The sequence below is a fragment of the Siphateles boraxobius genome, unplaced genomic scaffold (assembly GCF_051911475.1).
Source record: "Siphateles boraxobius isolate OS27281-9 unplaced genomic scaffold, OSU_SipBor_1 26, whole genome shotgun sequence".
Taxonomy (NCBI): Eukaryota; Metazoa; Chordata; class Actinopteri; order Cypriniformes; family Leuciscidae; genus Siphateles; species Siphateles boraxobius.
In genome coordinates, this window is record NW_027508876.1 from 6362276 (window position 1) to 6383131 (window position 20856).

A 20856-nucleotide genomic window follows, 5' to 3' on the forward strand; every position below is an offset into this window, starting at 1 on the left:
CGACAAGGCAGCACAAATCGTCAGAACACCGGCTGTCGTTGAAACAATGGAGGATGTACAGATCACCGAGGGCCGGGTCTATGCCAAAACCAGTGTCAATCAAACCACGTCGGTGGGGCCTGCGCAATTCTACGTCACACTGAGTCGAATCTTAGAACAGCTCATTCTGAGACTGTGCTTATGATTTATTGAGATTGTAAAAAAAAAACACTGGGTGGATTATCATTCTAGGGGGGTTTTGCTCACATACTGCCAACACACATTTATGTTCAAACACCATGTAAAAGTGAATTTTGCATAATAGGTGCCCTTTAATGGGTCATTGAATCGTTGATTCAACCGATTCATCCAAAGCGTTGAATCATTTAGTAATGCGGTTATGTGTTCCGGTGAGATGTGCTGTGGTTCTGCTGTGATCTTTGTTTTTAACTATTTTCGCTGCTCAAATAGAACAAAAACAGTCAATATTGTGTCTAAAATGTAAATGACTTGATATTAATTATTTGTTTATTGAACTGTCATATGAAATCAGTGTCACATTTTCAAATGTGATGGTATTATTCAGCACTCGTGGTCGTGTGATGCTGCTTAACTGTATCATATGTTATAAATATAAAAACTCCACATTAATTTTTTTAACCGCTGTATGTTCATTAAGTTTCTTTGTGTGAACTGCGCTCATTGTTTCCATTTCTCCTCAGGAGGCTGCGCGAGCCTCAACTGTTACCGTCAGACAGTCAGCGGCTATTGCGGATTGTTTGGCAGTCCGAATGTCCAGATATTTTTTTAACGATAATAATTTGAAAATACATTTTAAATGTACAAATATTGTAAGTAAACAACAATAGTACAAGTTGAAAAAAAAAACGTTTTTATTAAGACTTTATAAAATAATTCTGCATCTATTTTTAGGTATCCATTGTGGGTGGCACCGGCACACCCGTGGCTACGCCTATGCTCCACACACATCATAAACTGCTGGAATCAGTTGAGAAATGTAAAAGTTTTTTGTGCTTTTCACCTAGAAAGAAAGCAGCTTCAAGTTTAATTGTATTTGTTTATAGAGCAGTCTTACCCGGTTTAATATGGCAGACTTGAAGCATTGCAGCAAAGGCGCCAAAGAGAGGCTGTCTATATAGTATTAATATGTCTATGATCCTGAGCAGCTTGATTTGCTGGTTCAGGTGTATTTGATTACATTTGGAGCTAAAGTCTGCAGGACAGTGGGTCCCCCAGTATAATGAGCCGGAGAAAGCAGGAGACGGTGAGGATCTAAATGCAGGTGTTTTTAATAAAATAACACATTGAACAGATAACAAAGAACTCAAGGAACAAAGGAACAAAACCACAGGATAACAGAAGCATAACCAACCATTACGTGTACAACTGACAATGGAACAAGTTAAACACAGGGGCTAAAAATACACAGGGGCCAACAAGCTTATCAAGGTAACAAGGAAACGAGAGGGAGACTAATCAAGATGAAAACTACAATGAACTACAAACATGCCACTAAGACAGGAAATGCAATAAAAAGTCCAGACAAGACATGGGGAATATATGACACCCAGGAGCAGGGTTTAAGGCAGCCTCTGTCTTACTTTACATCTAACATTAGCTCAACCATCTAGGGCTCCTACTGTTACAAAAGAAAGCCTCTTGTATCCCCCTTGGTTTAAAAGAAGCCATAGCAATCAGATCTAATGTTTATATAAACCCAAAGAAAACTGTCAAAACAATGCAATGAACTATTTTTGTTGATGAAATGGGAAAAATTTACATTTATTGTGTCTAAAATGTAAGTCACCAAGGCTTGGTGTTATAGACAGGGCTCATATTAAATCAGGATCAGTTTAATTAGGACATTTAAGTAGCTTTTATAAACATGCCTTAGAAAAAAAAAACATACTGGTGTGCATCTTGAGACAAAACAATGGCACTGACATATTTTAAGATTTGTCAGTGCAAGTTGCTTTCAGTTAAATCAGCTCAAATTTTAGTCAAACTAAAGCCTTGTCAGTAAAACCGGGGGTAAACATAAGTTCTTGTGTCTTCTGAATGATCAAAACATAGATTGAGCAGATTGAGTGGTATACCTCTTCTTCACATCTATATTGTTTATCTGTAATGTCAGGTAGTTTTAATTTATATGCTGTTAAATGTTTGGTGCTCAAGTTAGCTTAAACAATTTATATCCGCTCTTTCTGGTTTATGCATATTTTTTTTCTTTCCTTGTTTTTGGATCAAGAGATGCTGTACTCTTTCTGTAGATGCGTAATAGCTCCCAGTAAAAACATGGAATAACCCAATGGCGGGGAAGCGTTTTGTAATAATTAAATGACAGAAAATCTTATCAATGGCAAGGAAAGAGTTGAAGTCATGATATTGGCTGCCTTCAGATGTTCTATTAACATGACACTCTCTCACCTGATCCAGACAGCTGGTCTAGGATTAAACCTCACATCCCTACCTGAAAGATGTAGTGCAGAAGAGAATATGCTTTATGGGCTGTTACTGGGGAGATATACAGCTCATAACTGATCCTCAAGGTGGTTTCTGGGGCGACTGAAAAGAGCAATCAATTCATGTAATCTCATGGACAGTGCTTTGCGAATGCAAATTGTCGTCACCTTTACGAATGCTTATCCAAGCACCCCACTTATTTCAAAGGTCTCGTAAATAATTAAGAATCCAGATGTAGGTGTCGAGGGTGAAGCGAAGACAAATCCACCCAAACAGCAAGAAGTTGAGGAAAGACTCCACATCTAATAGAACTAATTTTGATTTTCTAAGCTAAGTTTTTGCAATGACTTCAAGGTAATTGGTGTCAAGGTGATTTTTATTGAATGCATCAAATCAAGTTCAAATAAAACTTCCTCTCAAAATCAGACTAAGATGGTATTTAATACCTGGAAAAAAACATTCCCTTTCACCTCTAAAGGTCTGGGTATACTTTATTTTCTACATTCCACACATTCTCGTGCACAGTCCTGTCCGCACAACTTTCACGGAAACCAGCTAGTAAAGTGATGTGCAGGTCACTTAAACCTCATTCCCTTAGCCTCGAGAGGTGCGCTAGTGACCTTTAGCATCCTTGTTAGTGGGCCTGCCTTCATGCTGGAAATGCTGGTTCGGATCCCAGGATTGGAGGGAGGTTTGGGGGGGGGGGGGGGGGGTGATTGGGGGTGAGTGTAACAGAGGCCAGCTAGTAAAGAGCTGTGCAGGTAAACCTCACTCCCCTGGCCTCAAGAGACATGTTAGAGGCTGCAGTAAAACCGGAAGGGTTACACTGGTGCCGTGACCCGGATTGGAATGAGGATTAGGGGGATGTTTGTAATAAAGGTCAGCTAGTAAAGTGTCGGAGAAGTTACACATGAAATTGGACTGCACTGTGTGCACATATGTCCACGGACACTCCTGATGACGAATATTACATCGTGCAGAACTTGGATGGCTGAAGTAAACTTTTGGCTTAAGGCATCTGCTTGACTTGTGTTTTCCAAGAAGTATGAGGTTTGAAATGTACCATTATCATTACTCCTACACTGGATAAAAGAGACAATAATAAGTCAGAAATTGCTAAATTTCACAAAGAATTACAAAGAATCCTTAAGTAACACATTAAAAAGTACAACTTTATCTGAAAATGATCCATTCATGCCATGTGACTAACCACAATGCGTCACAATGTTTTGTTTTCATATCAAACACTATATACTGCATATTGTTTTATTTCAAAACTCTTTCAGTAAAATGTTTTAACCTGAAAAGTGTGCTTGTGCTCAGTCTTTAAAACAAACATATTTACTTAATGTAATGACCAAATATTGTCTGGGGCCACTGTATATTTCTAACGCACAATTAAAACGCAAACAGAAGACATTTATAGTCAAAGAAGTAAGAAGATTTCACTGACATAGACTGATCAATGAATACAATTACAAATAAAGCATATATTCTGCAAACCCCCAAGATCTGTGGTGACATGGATAAAATGCCTTTTCACTTTTGATAGAGTGTCAATTTCTCTGGAGCGAACTCCTATCTCATTATTCTCCAGATGACAAAGCTCATTCTTCACTAGTTGTGCGTTGAGTAATCAAGGCATTGACAACCAACACTGCAAGGTATAACACCTGCACATTATAACATTTAAAAATCACCAGATAACACTCTTTTCTACACACATTGTTTATGTATGTACTTATTTACTTACTTTCTTATTTTATAATAAACAATAATGTTATATAATCAGTTTATCTGGAATGCTAGCTTGTGTTCATTTTTCAAAGCATTTGTTGAACTATATTGTAAGTAAGAAGTTCTAAAAAAGTAACATAGCAATAATTAAGAATAAGAGCAATAAAAGTAAATGGTAAATGGACTGCATTTATATAGCGCTTTCACAGACCGAATGGCCACCAAAGCGCTTTACATAGTTGCCTCACATTCACCCATTCATACACACATTCATACACCGACGGCGGTGTCAGCCATGCAAGGCGCCACCCAGCTCGTCGGGAGCAGTTGGGGTTAGGTGTCTTGCTCATGGACACCTCGACACTTGGTCAGGTGGAACCGGGGATTGAACCACCAACCTTTCGGTTTGTAGATAACCTACATGAACCACTGAGCCACTGCCGGGGGTATTGTAAATAATGTGACTAACTGTAATGATATTTGCTAAATAAAACAGTGATTTGACAGTTTGCACACTGACCTTTGACCCTGTAACATTCAACCCCAAAAGATATAAACTGTAACATGTCTAGTACTACTTATAAATTGGTTATCTAAGTACATTCAGCCCATGGAACATGTTTTTTTTTTTGCAGCAGCAGCAGCAGTTTATGACATACAGATATTTGATTGGAATGTTGTAAAAATGTGGTAAAAAATTTGTAGAAATTCTAATAAAATGCAAATTAATAAATCATCAATAAAGAGTGAGGCCATTCACGAATAGGCCATTAAAAATTCCATGTTGACCACTAGGATGAACTATACTTTTAGAGTATAGCACCTTAAGAATGACCCATTAGAGTTTAGCTGTTTGTGCTTTTGTAACCACACAAACGATCCTTGGAGCAATCATTCACAATGTAGGAATGTCAGTGAGTGATTTAAAAACATCTGATTGGGATGATTCTACACCCATAAAACCATTTTTATGTTCCATTACGTGGGATTCCCTGTCACATCCAAACAACTGCTCATTTGCACTCTTGTACGACATGAGTGAGGTTTAAGTGTGGTTCATACTCAACAAATCATTTCTTTTAACGGCCATGGCCATGTGGGTTGTCTAGGCATGCACAGCAGGTTATTTGCCAGCCATTTTCAAAGAGTCAATAAAACACTCAGCAGCAGTTATAGGAAGATGGCAACACTCTGCATTTCAATGAAAGGATTCCTATTCCAAACCCTAAGCTGAGAAAGCATTTGGGGAATGATATTTGAGGTAAGACCAGGGGGACTGTACTGTCCAAATATTTAAGGAGAATTTGTTAAATGCATCTGATAATCCTACTGTGAATAGGTCAACGGGACTGTTAATGAGGCATAATGCATTCAGTGTGCCTGTTTAGACTGCCTTATGTGCTGTGTGAGTGTATTTGATTGGTTAACAGTTTCACTTTGAGCACTTCCTGGAACATGGTGACTGGATATATTTATTAGTAGATGGTAGGTTTTCTAAGCCTTGTCTCTTGTTTATCAGTCACTTCAAATCCAGGTCGGCTTTGATGTTCCACAAAAAGGATCTTGGATCTTTCTTTTTACTAAATCAAAAGATAGCATGATTAAAGACTTGAAAACGGTTCTTAGACTAACTAGATGATAAGACTTATGTTAGTGTAATTTTTACATCAAAAATGGTCATAATTTAGAAATAAAAGGCATTTTTCCTACCCTGATTTTTGCCCTCTTATCTGAAAGCTCTTTTTGAAGGGGCGTGTCTGCTGTAAAGCTTAAATGTAAATGCCCACTGCTGATTGGCTAACATCTTTGCATATGAAATAGCTATGTGGAGAACTCTCGAAACATTTTAGCACGTTTTACTATTTCAGCTCTCAAGTTAACTAATCATGAAAAGTGTTGATTATAGAATTATATTTAGATCTACAGCATCTATAGCAAATGTTGCAGCGATGAACATGAGGCCGATGACAGATCTCGTCATTGAAGATCGATTTCTGCACTCTCATGAATGCTTTCATCATAACAAACAGTGGAAACATGATGTAAATTAGAGATTTGTTGATTATAGCGTGAGTTTTGGCGTGAGTCCAGAACTCAGTCTGATAAACTCTTGCTGTTTGACTGACAGCTCCAGCGATTGTAAAGGACGTGTTCTTTGATCACTTTCAATGTATAATGTAATCACAGTTTTAATAACAGATTATTTTCATCCTACTAAGAGAAACAATTTGAAGTTGACCGTTTAGTCACTGGTTTGATTTACTGACACAGACAGCAATAAATGATTATGAAACAAAAAAATCTGAAATCACTGGTCACTTTTGATTAGACACAAACAGATAATCAATACATATCAAACAATCTGTAACAAAGCAATAACACAGTAAAAACTTGTTTTATCACATAAGTGCGTTGCACCATTCCTGTCGGATCTAACTGTCGGCACAGCATTGTTGTTTTTTTTACATTTCAGTCTCTCTGCAAATCCAGCATCAGAAGGAAGGTTATGCAGTGACAGTGTTTTTCCCCAACCTGGCATTGCACAACATTTTGTACTCTTAATAGACATGTTTATCACTTAGTTGGTCGATCCAGTGTTAGTGTCACATATGCTATTTACTAGTTCATAATCAGTGAGCGGGGCTACAGTGGTAACGGTGTAGGCGTTGATCTTCTGCTGAGGCGGTCTTTCACCTATTACGTCATAAATGGGCACATTCCAAACCGAGTCATTCTCTGGGCTTGGTTTCAATAAAAGCTGTTTTAACAAGAAAGTTTTCAGAAAATTTGATTTCTGAATTCATGACCCCTTTAAAATAATTACATGCTAGAATTTCTGATTTCTTCATTAGCATATTTGTGTCTATATTTGCTATAATATTGCAGAGAAGATGACTTTAGAATATAGAGTATGTACTCCATGTAAACATCTGATCGCTTCATGTTTTGGCAAACCCCTGTAAGCATTTTAAAGAAACTAAATGATGATATTAGTAAGTTTAAAAAGTGTGACTGTCCCTCTAAATGTGACTTGTAGCACTGCAGTGAGTTCCTCTCCTCGAGCTCGAGTCAACTTGAGAGTGTGTGAAATCACTGGCAGACGTACTGTCATGACCTCAGCGTTTAGTGGAGACGGCCGTTTACTCAGAGGGCAGACAGATCTGTGTGACTCATCGCACTCCTGCTGTCAATCACCTTCACATTGAAAACTCTACAAAATCAAATTAAAAACGCAAAAACCGACAGATAAACAGACGGATGGACGGACGGATGGATGGATTGATAAGACGGACGGACGGACGCACAGATAGATAAGACAGACATACAGATGGACGGACAGACAGACAGACGGACGGATAGATTGATAGATAGGACAGACTGACAGACAGACAGACAGACATACAGACGGACGGATATGACAGACAGACAGACAGACAGACAGAATCTACTGTATGCTTTATTACAGTAGGGCCGGAGCTAAACCACAGAAGCTGATCAAATAGTTCATAGATCTGCTGTTGCAGCACAATCTGCACACACACAATAAATCACATCGTCCGTCTAGTGGTTTTACGACAACATTGTCCCAGCGGCGGTCCACCAAAGCAGCGATGCTTCTCATCTGCTCCTCTCTGCTCTTTCCCTTGAATAAGTATCACCTCCATCACCCTCTTTCCCCAGCAGCAATCTGCATTAGCTTACAAAAGTGTCACTAATCACTATTAATATGAGGCAGAGGTGGAGAAACGCCAGGCAGGAATTCATTAGGCAGAGTTTATACAGCCGATCCGCCGGGTTTGAGGCCTCAATCAGTCGTGTGTGTCAGCCTGTGGTGACGGCAGTGAGTTGGTGTGTGAGACAGCAACATCTAGTAGTTAAAAACGTAAAAACTGCCTTCCTCTGTCGGAGTCAAAGCCAGAGACAGTGAGCCCAGCCTGGTCCTGGCCTGACCCAATATCCTTCTAAAATAATAATATAAAAATATTCCATCACTGTTGTTTATTGTTGTTTTGGACCCCACTGACTTTCATTGTATGGACAAAATCAACAACAGAAAAAAAATTTATAAATATGGTGAACACTTTGAATACATGTGCTTACTGAAGATTTAATTTCAAAACCATGGGCACCATTAGGGACTTGATCCTCCTTTTGCTTGAATTTGAAATTGGATTTAAGACCTTTTTGATTATAATCTCTCATATTAATACTGTAACTGTATCATTCCATGAACATTTGATTCTTATGCATAAATGATATGATACTGAGAAATGGTTTATTTGCATTTATTTGAACTGTTGGGTGCTTGACAGATATGTAAATGTAAAAAAAGAAAAAAACATGTTAATTTGCTCTGAGTGTATTACAGTTGCAGATTTTCTAAACTAAAAACGAAAATGAAATGAATAGGCTACATTTCTCATTTGCATATCCTTTATAGAAAATTATTGAGCATGAACTATTAACTATCATTTAAATGTATAAAATATAAAGCAAAAGGCACATTTTTTATTAAAAACTTGCCAGGTATTCTGGCTATACATATTTCAATATTTAACTGTATTATAATTTGTAGTAGTTGTTTTACCCACATTGCACAAAGGCACATCTAGGTAGAAATAGAAACCGTGTGACAAAATGTCCTGTACCTCATCACTTATCATGGTTGTGATTGATAAGGACAAAACCTCAGACTAACATGTGAAAGATAGCTTTTATCGCTTGTCGCTTCATCGGGTCACGTCCGGTTAAAACACAGCGTTAGTTGACATGCAGAAAGTTGCTTCGCTAATTAAGTGTCTGAGCTTGTGAATTATAAATGGTCTTCTCTGTCTCTTGCTGTGTCTCTATACTCAAGGTCTAATTCCCTAAGTTATCTGTGGCTATGCCTCAGAGCTTTCCAGTCTCAGTGGAACTGATTCTTATGGGTCGATCACATTTACCATTGCTCGGCGAAATTTCACGAGTGAAATCCAGTCATTTCAATAGGAATCATCACGTTTGAGTTTGGCTTGAGGGCCAAAAAGGTTTCCCGTGCAGATTTTACTTATGTCCACTCCAGCGCAAACCTTTTTTTGGCATTAAAAAAGTACTGTGAGGATTAATAAAAGCATGCAGTGAAAAATTAGCAATGAAAAGTCATAGTTATTTTTTGCGGCGGACTTTTGTTTGCCTTTCAGACGCAAAATGTATAGGGGGTAGAATATTTAAATAAATCATGCAACATGAATGATTTACTATGGTTTGCAGTAGTTTTATTTGTTACAGTTTTAAGGGAAAGCTAAATTTTAAAACATATATGGCTTTTACTAACATATATTCTGAAATATTTTATTAAGGCATGAGTCAGACAGCTTTACTGAGCATTGCATTAGGCTGATGATTTGGTTCCCCTCTCTATCCATTGAAAAAAAAGACAGTTAATAAGAATGAAAACACTTCAAAAGCAATAATTAGGCACATTGCAAACAATAAATTAAGTACTCCACCCCACCGCAGACTGCTCTCTCAAATCAATGCTTATTTCAATAAGTTGTGCTATGGAACCTCCAGTGATAACTATAGATTGGAACAGACCGAGTAATGAATTAACGCTCGATAGCTGGCACGTTTGAATGAGCTCACTGCTGCGCTGTTGGATAATCTTGCCACTGTAATTATGGGATACACTTCAATGCAAAACACAGCGTGACTACCATCACCTCTGAGCCCGGGTCAAGTCCCTACTTTCAGTTGAGGTTAGTAGATTAGTTGTGTACATTCAAAAGATTCAAAATAAATTAGATAAGAATAGATTTTTCCTCGTTTTTTTTTTAAATTACAAAATTAGCCTTTAAAAGAAAATACCAAAAGACCAACACTACTACTTTTACTGATTGCAGAACTTTTCCAATTACTATGTATTTGAATAATATTAAAAAATATATAATACTGCATGTATATCAGTGAATAGCAATTAATGTTTTCATCTTATCTCAAAATAGAGAGACAAAATGAAACGTATTATTTAATTATTATTTTGTAATGAAGACAGGATAAAAGCTTCTCTCCACTCTAACTTTGATGTTCCACCATAAACTTCAATGAGCTTGTTAATGGTGTTTGCCAAGCATCACTATTTGTCATGGGTCAGGTCTATTCATTGCTGTTGTCGTTTTGTGGGACTCGTTCAGCATCTATAGCAACTTATCAGCTGATGAGTCTAATCAAGCCCTTCCTCACCTTTGTTTTCTCTATATATCTCAGTGTGTGTGTTCATTTCATGTCAGTTCGTTGTCTCACAGTTTTGTTCTCTTATCTAGACTTTATTGGCGTTGCTTCCGTCTCTTGGTGCTTCATTCCACGCTGAATTCCTGGTCGATCACAAACCAGCCTGGATTATTGGACTGTCTGACTGAATTATTATTCCTATTCAAGTTCATCGTCTAAAGGCTGGCCAAAACCAAAAGATTTTTAAAATCATAACAGATTTTCAAAATATGAGACCACAAACATGACGATAAAAAACCCATAGATTGAACAGTATTGTTCCTATAGTGCGTGGAGTGCCGCGATGTGACCAAGACATCACACCACACACGAACAGATTCCATTTATAAAAAAACATCCCGACAGTGAAAACGAAAAAAGAAAAAGGTTTGGATGATGTCATGTTATGCTTCGATCATCTCGCTTTCTGATTGGTTATCGTTTAGTTCCACATGACAATACATAGAGCACAATCTACAAAGTGCATGAATGTTTGTCCACGCGGTTCCCCCTACACAACATAATTTGAGAATGGTGCAGCCTGACGTTCTTCCGAGTAGATTCAATCACTCTAACACACCTCACACCACAGAACAATTTGATAATATAATCTGTAGAACCAGCAAGATAATCAGGACTCTCCCTAGGATTGTCGGAAGGGGAGAGTTGGGCCCAAAATCGGTCGGATTATCTTGTAGTGTGTGGGTGCCTTAACTCTAGTCAGCCTCATCTGTTATTCGGATTTATTCATCATCTATCCACCAAAAATGAAAATGATGTAATTAATTACTCACCCTCATGACATGTCGTTCCAAAATCGTTAGACTTTCGTTCATCTTCGGAACACAAATGATGATCTTTTTGATGAAATCTGAGAGCTCGCTGTCACTCCATTGACAGCCTATACCATGAAGCCAGTTTAGGAGGCTAGCCAGGTATGTTTCAGTTTAGTTTGTGCCAACCCTGGGTTTCTGGCACCATGAAAGTGGCTTGGCTTTTAGCAGTCTTCATCGCCATAGTAATTTACGCTCCACGGGTAACCTGCTCCAGGGCAGGTTATGTACTGGGTAAGAGATCCTCAGACCGAACCTAGACCAATCAGCTGTAAGTAAAGTGACATATATCTGATGCAATAAAGACACGCCTCCAAATGCAATAAAGCAATAAAGACACTGTTTCTGCTCCAAATTAAAGGTCACTACATAACAAATGATTTTTAAAGACAAAATAATCTGCTTATTTACAATAATACTTTTGTATGATTTAAATATTTATGCAATTATTACACCCTTACACAATCCATTTCACAAGTACAAATTATTTTATTAATTATTAAGCACTTAGTTGATGAATATAAAAATATAAAAGTAATATAAATAAGCTTTAGAATCAATAGATAAAGCTATAAAAATTCTTAATTCCTAATTTTTTTTCAATCTCGTAATATTCTGCAGAAGAGAGAAGTAAATCGCACTGCTTCTCTTGGGTTAAAATTAATCTCAGTTTCACTGTTCCACAGCATGTGATTGGCTGTTCACTACTGATGTCACACCTAAACTCCTAAACTCAGGATCAAAGCCGGTGTTGACAGAGAAAGTTGATGATCAGTATTGATGTTGATGATGTTACCAACAAAGCCTGATTGGATTGGTTTTGTCAACTCAAAACTAAACCTATAACCCTGAGTTTGTTCAACTACCATCATGGTACGGACCCAAGGACTACTGTGATTTATGTTCTCTGTGGACTAAATTAACTCTTTAATTGCACTCAATGTTTTGGTTCTGTCTATTTACAGTATTACACTATTACAACTGCTCATAATGCCAGTGATATCCAATTCAGTTCATTTCAATACATTTTATTGTCCCCGCTGGGGAAATTTGTCTTGGCACCCCCATACACTGACCAAAAACATACCAATCCATAAACCATACACATGCACATTATAAATAAAAAGAACAAATAATTATTGCTTATTTAAAAAAATAATAATCATTTTGATCTATGTAGTGATATAAACATACATTGTATAAACATTGATATTAACAATCATTCTGCACCATTTCTGATACAGACATGAATGATTCCTCAAATCGTGCATCTTGCTGATGTCATGTGATGCATTACTTTTCAAAGAAACTGGGTATAAGCCAGAATATCATAGGCTCTCAACCACTCAAAGCATCCTGGCAACTGCATGGCAAAATGCTAACAACTACTCAGGATACATTAGCAAGGCAAAAAGCAGAGCAAAACTAAACATTTCTTTAGAAAACGCAAAATCTAGGTATATTTTAGTCAGAGTAAAAACCTGGTAAAAGCCTTCCATCTCTGATTGTCACGAGTGGCTGTTTTAACAAAGTGCACAATGAAGAACTCGAACAAAGAAAAGTCAATCCAATAATTCATAATGGAATAGACAGGAGATCATAGAATGCAACACAACCACATAAATAAAAACAACACAGAACAATGAACATACAGAAATTAAGGTTTAAATGCATATGGGTAAACAAGGAAACTAAATGAATAATATGCAAACTCAATTAGTGACTAACAGGCACACACTAGGACACTAGGTCAACATACAAGTGGTAGGGAACAGGAACATGACAGAACCAAACCAAAACACAATGAACTAACAGAACTAAACATAACCCTTAAACTGATAAAATAAACAGATTCTTTAGTAAGAATGGAGAAATGCATATCACCGTCTCTCACAAACAGCATGTAAATTCTGTTTTACACCGTCAATATAGTGAGTCATCTCACTTAAACCAATGGTCTAGTAGAAAATAAAGGAAATTTTCAGGTGTTATTTAGGTCAGGAACTGTCCAGCACTTCAGCGCCAGGACTCGGCAGCACCATGGACAGCGCAATACAAAAAAAAAAGACTGTCTTGGTATTAAAAGAACTATGGGAAATGCAAATGGTATTTGCCCTTGTAAATTCACTGTCACAATGCCTGTGTCTTGCTATATGATTGCTAGGTTGTTCTAGAGGGTTACTAGGTGATTATTTTCAGTTAATAAGAGTGCAACCTTAAGTCTCTAATTTCGTGTCTCCTCTGTCAAGGAAAGTAGTTTTGAAAGCCTGTTTTATTGTCTAAAAATCATAAATTTCTGAATTTGAAAAGCCTCTGAACATGCCACATGAGTTGAGGTATCATTCAAGTATAATTATTACACCTTTACTCAGTGAAAACCACAAACTCTTCCACTAGCCAGTAGCCACCACTTTCATATGTTTATTATGTAAGCAGTGAAGCATTCTAATGCTTCCAATCTCTGAAAGCAATCATGAAACTATGACATATAGCCTCATGGTGATATACAACTCTTGTGAACTTGCCTCCAGGTAAAACTGAGAATGAAATGGTCTGTGTGTCTTTCCAGGGAGAAACAAGGAGGAACCACTCAGGTTTAAGGCCGCAATCATTTAACAGATGTTGGGAAAGTCATGAGAGACTCAGATTTCCTCAAGCAGGTGTTCTTTACTACTCGTTTTAAAAGTTTTGGAAAAGTTTGGAGAGCACTTGGGGCCACTTCTTCCTCATCACACCGGGTGTTGTTTATTCTTGGTCTTATTTTCAGAGGAAATTGTCTAGACATAACTAGTGAGCACAGTACCAGATACCCTCTCCTATATCCACTCCTGTTATGCTGATTTGTTGGAATGCTTGTCCTTTCCTCTGACACCATAAACATGTTCCTCCTCAAACCCATTTTAAAGTCAAGATTAGCTATATAGCTCAATATATGCACAGTCATGTACAATGTTTACTTCAGCGAACGGTTGTAATTCTGCCTGCACATAATCAAATAAGAATCTACAGCTCTTTATCTGAGTTTGTATGTACATCGGACTCAATTGATGACATACACTCACAACCATTTTCTTATTAAACTGTCACATCCGATAAGCAAAATCAGCATATGCTGCAAAACCATGTCTTAAATGTACAGTACCAAACCTTTCCCTATAAGTTTGTATTACAATAGGGACCTCTAGTGGTTAACTGCTGCTACAGCTTGCCAGCAGGGACAAAGAAACAAAATTATACAAGCTATTATTAACCAAAGTGCAGAATAGTATATTTGATATCTTCTTTCCAGGTATAGCAAATGTGACCACTGTTTCCCAAACTATTTGTAAAAAATCATTAAAAAAAGTATCAGGTTTCCCAGCTTTTTACCAATGAGTTTCCACAACTTTTCAGGTCATTTCCTGGATAAAAAGTTTTAAATCAATTTAGTGCCCTCACAAATAGCTATTTTTGGCTGATGAAATATTTTAGAATATACCTAGAATCTTTGGGGAAAATATTAATTAAATAAAAGTATATTTATATTTTTAAATTACGTTTCCAACCTGAAAAATAACACGCATAATATTCCCTGTTATTTCCAGGTTTCACGAATCCCTGCACTGCTCAAAATATTGATGAGAAAAAAAAGAAAAAAGAAAAAACGGCATGAAAAATGACCTCAATAAATTGATCCAGACCTTAATGCAAACACTGTAACAAACCTCTGTCTTTTTCACACACAGCAGGCCATCAATTATTTCTTCTTCCTGCCTTACTAAAACAGGCAAACCTCATGGGTGAGCCAATGGTCCTGTCCCAAACGGCACTCACATGTATCCTACTGAACAGTAGACAATATTGTAACATATAGGCACTACCTACATTTAGCAAATCTAGCCAGAAACATACCTTCTGTATACATAAAATTCACTGCAGTTTCCAGCTTAACTGAACAATGGGTGCAGTAAAACAATTATTTCTTTACACATTATTGGCAGATTATTGATTATAAAAGACTTATTTTTGAGTGGTTGCTTGCACAATACTATGATATGACCTCAAATTAGTTTTACCATGATTTGTAAACTAATAGCCACATTTTTGTCATTTCTGTCACATAACTAGCTTCATTTGTCACTTTTTTATGTGTCTTTTCTGACGTAATAAGCTTTCTCAATAGCTCTGTCTGGTACAGTATTGCACTTGTGGTGGAGCGCTTGAAATTGAGTCTGAATAAAAGAGCTGAAAGACTTGAAGTAAGATAAAATGGCATGGTTGCCTCAGCTAAAGCTTTTTTATCTCATGTTTGCCTTTGTTAACACTATTGGTTAGGTTTAAGGTGTGTTTGAGTGTATATGGCATGTTATTTTCAAACGTGCAGAGCATTAAAGGGTATGCTCGGGGTTACTTAACTGTAACCCTTGTACCCTGAAAAAGCGGAATGAGATGCTGCCCTGCTCAGCGCATTGGGAACGTCTTTAAACGTGACCAGCTGTGAATATAATGTGTAACACATCAATACAATTGACCCAGAGGTATTATAGCCTCGGTCGGTGACATCATCAGTGCGCACCCGCGACACGAGGCTATAAATAGATGAGCTCCAGCTGCATCTTCAGATATTTTGTTTGAAGAGCAGTCCTGGGACATCTTCTGCAAGGCAAGGCATCTTGTTACGCTTTTTCAGGGAACAAGAGTTACAGTTAAGTAACCCCGAGCGTTCCCTTTCAAAAGCTACAATCGATGCTGCACTGCTTAGCACATTGTGAATGAAAATACTAGAGGTGGGCATATATAAATTTTTTTAATCTAGATTAATCTCACTGGAATCTTGGAATTAATCTAGATTAATCAAGATTAAAATGGCTCATTTGAATTCTGCCAAAGGCATTCAGAATATGTGTGCTACCCAAATAATTACTAAAAGTAAGTCTTTGAGAATAGTTCGCCTCGCGTAGGGATGTGAATTTCTGCCAAAAATGCCATTCGACAATAGAGGAGCAAAAGTCGAATATCGGTCAAAAAAATTTATAAAATAAAATAAATAAAACACAATTACAATGACAGAAAGGGAGGCCAATTTCATCTTTAGCGATTTGTCATCAAACAAACTGTTTATTAATTGAACAAGTAACATGTTTTCGTCGTTTTTTTTTTAACATCGTAGGCTAATTGGAAGAAAAAAACAATAAGCACGACGTAGCTACAGTCTGTTTTTGCGTCGCCAAACCAGATGCTCGTTAGATCAAAAAATAATGTCATATGTCATAATGATTTTATGTGAACCTGCCTTTACCGGCAATAGCCTCCTCCTTTTTAAACAAATTAGTTTCAATCAATGTAAACTATTCGTGTGACTATGCCCCTGCGCAATACACACACATTACCGCGGGATGACGGGTGTTCATTTCATAAACTGTACACAATGGTAGCTTATTTATTTTGTAGCCTATAAATTAATGTATATGTCCAACGGATAATGTCATACTTTTTAGTAGTGCTATCGTGGCGTAATAATCTGTTTGGTTGTAAAATGTATTACCTGAATGAAATGAAATCGAATGTATCGTCCTGTGGAATCATTCATTCACAGACAGCTTACGAAGATGTTCAACTAATAAAGATCTTCATCGCTGGCAAAAATATAATGCATTTGCAGATTTGCTTTCACTAGACTAAACTGTAGCTCTTGATGTTCTTAAATCTTCCTGTTACGACTCCGTGTTGAGAGTGATTGAACGCGCTTCAGAGTTCAGACGATTCAGTGCGTGAGGAACTGAACAGAACTGATTCGCGAACCGATTTAGACAGATCTGCCAACTTGTTTGATGAAGTCTTTGAACAGAATCGACCCAAAAGAGTGATTCATTTGTAAATTGAGCATCGCTCATGCCCATAAAAAAGAAACAGCGCGCTTGGAATAAACTCATTTAACAACATGTAAAGTAACGAGAGGAACGATCAACGTAACATTTAAAAGTATACACCTTGTGTCCCTGACAGGAAAATACCCTGCTGCGCGATTTGCCCGAAAATATAATGATATTCGAAAAAGCTATTTTATGATCCCAACCCAACTTTGAGAATAGATTAACGGCGATATTTTTTTTATCGCCCGATAAGAGTCTCACGTTAACGCAGCACGTTAACGCCGATAACGGACCACCACTAGAAAATACCCATGCCGTCGTGCTTGGAGATGTCTGGACCCCTTTCAGTTGTGTAGGTGTACTCACAAGAACGCAAGAAGGCCTCAGACATTAGCTTGTGATGTCGACTCAAGGACGTGAGAGCCCGGAGTAGTATAAACATCCAAACCATAAAATCTTATGAATGTGTGCGGAGAGGACCAGCCCGCTGCATCACAAACAAATTGCAAGGGGGCACCCCCTGCCAGAGCAGTAGAGGAGGCAACCCCCCTGGTGGAGTGAGCCCTTAGACCCGTTGGCGGAACTTGATCGTGCACCTCATAGGCAAGAACGATAGCATTCCCGACCCAATGTGACATGGTCTGCTTCGTGGCAGCAGCCCCTCGGTTGCGGCCCCCATAACAGATGAACAGTTGCTCTGACTTACGCCACTGGCTAGTGCGGTGAACGTAAGCCTGAAGAGCACGGACTGGACACAGTCTGTGAGATCTCTCCTGTTCCGGCGTTGTGAACGGCGTAGGGCAGAAGGTCTCAAGAGTGACAGGATGTACAGTCGAAAAAGGAACCTTAGGCAGGTAGTCAGGATGAGGATGCAAAATCACTTTCACCATTTCTGGGGCAAAGTCTAAGCAGGATGGCGAGACCGACAGAGCCTGCATATCCCCGATTCTTTTTAAAGTAGTTATTGCCATTAGAAAAACCATCTTAAGGGTCAGATGTTTGTCAGACACTGACTCTAGAGGTTCAAAGGGGGTCTCAACCAGACCCTCAATGACTATAGCTAAGTCCCATGAAGGGATCTTGGTTCTTGTTGGAGGTCTCAGTCGTCTGGCCCCAATAATGAAGTGAGCAAGCAGAGGATGCCTCCCGAGTGGCGCCCCGTCCACGAAGGCAAGGCAAGCCGAAAGAGCGGCAACATAAACCCTGAGAGTGGCAGGACACATGCCTGCTGACAACTTTTCCTGCAGAAAATTCAGAACTGAAGCAATCTGGCAGTTAACTGGATCTGCATTATGTGCCATGCACCATCTTTCAAAGACACCCCATTTACTGGCATAATTCTTTCTAGCCCTAGCACTCAGAATGGTCTCAATAACATCAGACGAAAGCCCAGTGTCCCTCAGTTGGTACCCATCGGTGACCAAATATGAAGGTTTGGGATGGAATGGAATATCATGCCTGAGACAGTAGTTCCTTCCTCTCTGGAATCGCCCATATCGAGCCGTTGAGGAGATATTTTATCTCCTTATATATTATCTTTCACGGTGCTATCAGTAAGAGGCAAGACCCTTGTTGGCTAACTCTGGCTAGAACTTCCGGGAGCAGAGCAACTGGAGGAAACGCACACAGGCACTTTTTGGGCCATGCATGTGCCATCGCGTCAAGACCCAGGGGGGCTGGGTTACTCAGAGAGAAGTAGAGGGCACACTGCACTGTCTGATGGGAGGTGAAGAGGTCCACCTCCGCTGCGTAAAATCTGGTCCAGATCTGATTCACTACTTCTGGGTGTTTCCATTCCCCCATGAGTTTCCATTCCCCCATCAATAGTTTCTGTCTGGACAGTAAATCCGCTCCCATATTCAGATGCCCTGGAATGTACATTGCTCTGAGTGACAGGAACTTTTCCTGGGCCCAGAGAAAAATCTGTCTCGCTATTTTGTTCTGAGCGCAGACCTCCCTGGTGATTTTTGTAATAGACTGTCGCTGTGTTGTCCACCCGCACTAGAACATGACAGTCCCTCAATTGAGGGAGAAAGTATTTCAGGGCCAGAAATACAGCCGTCAGCTCGAAGCAGTTGATGTGCCAATCGAGCTGATGACCCTCCCATTTCCCTTGAGCTAGACGACCACTTAAGACCATTTCCCAGCCCGTCAGGGAGGCGTCTGTTTTTAGCAGTCTGCAATGACAAGGCGCCCCTAGAGTGGGACCCAAGGCGAGAAACCGAGGTCAGAGCCACATAGTTAGTGTACGAAGCCCGCGGCGCCTCACTTTTATTAGCCTTTGAGGATTGGCCCTTGGATGAAATCTTCTGGCTCTGAGCCACAACTGAAACAGTCTCACGTGCAACAACCCCAAAGGGATCACCGTGGCTTCTGATGCTATGAAACCTAACACTCTTTGATACTGACAAATACAGTGAAGATGTTAGACTAGCCTGACTTTCCCCAGGGTATGCTGAATGGTCTCGATTCGAGCGGGGGGCAAATGGTCTGCATCGTGAATTTGCGACACGACTGTCTTGACAGTTAACATCTTGAACTTGAGGGCTTTGACAGTACGGTTTTAGATCTGAGATTGGACGCACTCCCCATCCTTCTTGGGAACCAGGAAGTATCTGTTTTCTGTAATAGAAAAAAAAAACAGATACTTTAAACTCGCTCTCTGGAAGAACCTGTTCTATGGCCTCTTTGTTCATCAGAGATTGTAGCTCTTGTGACAGTACATGTGCCATCTCCGATCTCACGGAAGTGGAGACCACGCCATTGAAACGGAGGATGACGAATAGATTGGATTCTGTATCCCTTTTGTACTGTGCTTAACCCGTACCCACACAGAAATAACTGGCAGAAGTTTCCACACTGCCAGACTCTCTGAGATTGGTATCAATTTTAACACTTCCTTTTGAGGTGATGTTAGATGTTCCGTGTCCTGGATGACAGCAGGGGGCAACGGAACATCTAACATTTCTCTGGAAACCGCTGCCCCCCGAATCACCAGAGGTGGTGGGGATGTTACAGTGGTTTTGCGGGGTTGTCAGAAAGGAACTGATTGATGGATTTTAAATGCCCCGTCCCAAAGGGGCACACCCCCACAGACTTGGGACAAAAAAAACAAAACAAAAAACAGGATTTTTGTCTCAGGTCTATTATGAGACTACTGAGCATGACGAACAGGTCCCCAGTCTTTACGAGGGGGAGCGCAACTCACCACACTCTGCTTTTGAGCCCCCCTTTTGTTCTTAAGCAGATCCGTCTGGTATGCCTGCAACAGTGCCATAGTGTGCAGAGCAGCACCAGTCTGACCCCAACCAGCGTGGATGTTATACACAGCTTGGTGGGGAGTTCTGACTCCTTAAATGACTATGAGCCCCAGAGAAGAGATAGCCGCAAGCCCGACGCTTCGGGCGTTCGACCGTTGAATTTATGGCGCTTCATCGTGGACCACATGCCCCTGCACCCACAATAGTCTAATAAGTGGACGTCAAGGGCACAAAGAATAAGGCTTTCCCCATTAACGAGTTAACGTCATGAAGATCCTGAAGGAGGGCAGTCTAGCTGTAAACTGGTCATTGCACGAGTCACCACCTCGAGTAACCTCTCACACGCTTTATCATAACGAGAGAAGTGCTCGGAGACGGCACTCTCAAAGTCCATAATTTTTTAGATGGCTTTTTCAATATTTAATTCGTCAGAATTAAATGTGGCCAAAGAACAGCTAGACA